This window comes from Limulus polyphemus, unplaced genomic scaffold (assembly GCF_000517525.1).
Source record: "Limulus polyphemus unplaced genomic scaffold, Limulus_polyphemus-2.1.2 Scaffold1733, whole genome shotgun sequence".
Lineage (NCBI taxonomy): Eukaryota > Metazoa > Arthropoda > Merostomata > Xiphosura > Limulidae > Limulus > Limulus polyphemus.
In genome coordinates, this window is record NW_013667343.1 from 131,077 (window position 1) to 132,878 (window position 1,802).

Below are 1,802 nucleotides of genomic sequence, written 5' to 3' on the forward strand. Positions count from 1 at the left end.
AATGACATACTAGTACGAAACATAAATAACAAACTTAGAAAAATGACAGTTCAAGTTTGAAACATAGGAAGTAATAAGGTAGGTAACTTAAAGCTTCGAACTGTACTGGAATATTATCTCAGTTACAGGTTATTCTAGAGGTCACTGTTCCATGCAACTACAATGCCTTTGTTAACGAATGTGCACGTGCCAGTTTGTGAGTTAATGAATTTGTACTATCACAAACTGATAAAGTATGTTTATGTTTTGTTATGATAAATTAACAGATGGACTCTGAGTCACAGGTCATCTATAGTAGCAGGTAATGTACAACTTTAAGATTATAGTCGCTTTATATCTTACATTCATGGCAAGTGCAAGATTTTGGAGCTGTGAGCTGGATTTTAATCCATGCGATGGCACAAAATATTCCCTGTACTCTGAGATGTAGATGCTTTATAAGAGGTAATGTGAAATCCTACTATTTAGTCTGCAGAAAAAGATAACGGGTAATTTTTATTTAAATTTTATGAAATTGCAACATTCCATAAATGTTTAGCAAACTCTTTGTTATAAGATGTATTTTAATTTGAATGTTTGTTTGCTAAAGAGCTTATAATAACAATATGATGATGCAGGCACCATTTAAAAGTTATGCACTCACCAGAGTAGTATTGAAACATCAATTCCTCCTGAAGATAGTCTAGAAGAACTGAAAGTATTAGTCAGACAACTAGTAACAGAGAATAAAGGAAATAAACCACAAGACAGCAGGTGTTGCAAGTGTAACTCGAGAGATCATATTGCCAAGAACTGCAGAAAAAAGCCTGCATGGAATAAAAACTCCTCCCAATGTATGTCAGAAAAGGAACCTGTTATAAATGTGGGAAACATGGTTATTGCAGCCAAGACGGTGAGGAATCAACTAGTGTTAATACACCAAGGGGCTAATACCATAAGGATGGGTTTTTGAGCCCACCGTAATTATAAGAACAATAAAGAGTTAATCAAACATTGGAGAAAATAGAAAATAGCTAGATCTATGAGGTAAAGTTCAGCTAAAAATACTATACCTCTACGTCATCTTCAGGAGCTGCAACATTGAAACATGTAGAGCCAACTTCTTAGTGGTCATACATTGGCCTTAATTAAAATGTTTCAGTTGTGTACCTATTTTAACGTTGTGTGTTATTTATTATTTTAACATTATACAAAAGTGCCAATAAATAATACTCATGAGTCTAAAAACGGGACCTACGGCAAGGACTCTTGAAGATGACGTTGCAACGTTGAAACATGTAAAGTCAACTTTTTTAGTGGTCATAGATTGGCCTTGATTTAAATGTTTTTAATTGTGTACCTATTTTAACATAGTGTGTTATTTATTATTTTAACAAGGAGGGCAGTTATTGTACCATCAATAAGTGACTCAAACAAACACTTCAGCATATCCTGAAGGCTCGATGGTTGGAAGAACTCTCTGGATCTGACAATTAAAGATGTCATTGCAAGAATCATGAACACAACAAACCATAAAAGTCAAGTCACGTTTGGACAGTACACTGAAAGATTTGAAGCTGTACAGGAAGTACTTCCACATCAAAGAACATCAGAAGTAGTCACCTTTAAGGAAAGATATAAGAAGTCTGATATCTAATCCTCAATTAAAGACAGCTCACTATCTCACTTACAAGAACTGTATAATTAAAGCTGTGGATGTCTTACAGCTGATGAACACTTTTGTTTACAGGACTTGCTCACAGAATATCAAGATACCTTCTCCAGTGTACGACATGACTTAGGCTGAACCAGGCCCGCCGACA

The 1,802-nt window shown here is 35.0% G+C and overlaps 1 protein-coding gene across 1 annotated transcript in view; it reads left to right on the forward strand.

Moving 5' to 3' along the window:
* Window positions 1-395: 395 nt before the first annotated feature.
* Window positions 396-1,802, forward strand: part of LOC106464749 — a 54,333-nt gene continuing 52,926 nt past the window's right edge. The window contains exon 1 of the mRNA XM_022392541.1: window positions 396-444. The gene's annotated coding sequence lies outside the window, so the exon portion shown is untranslated. The remainder of the gene's footprint in view (window positions 445-1,802) is intronic.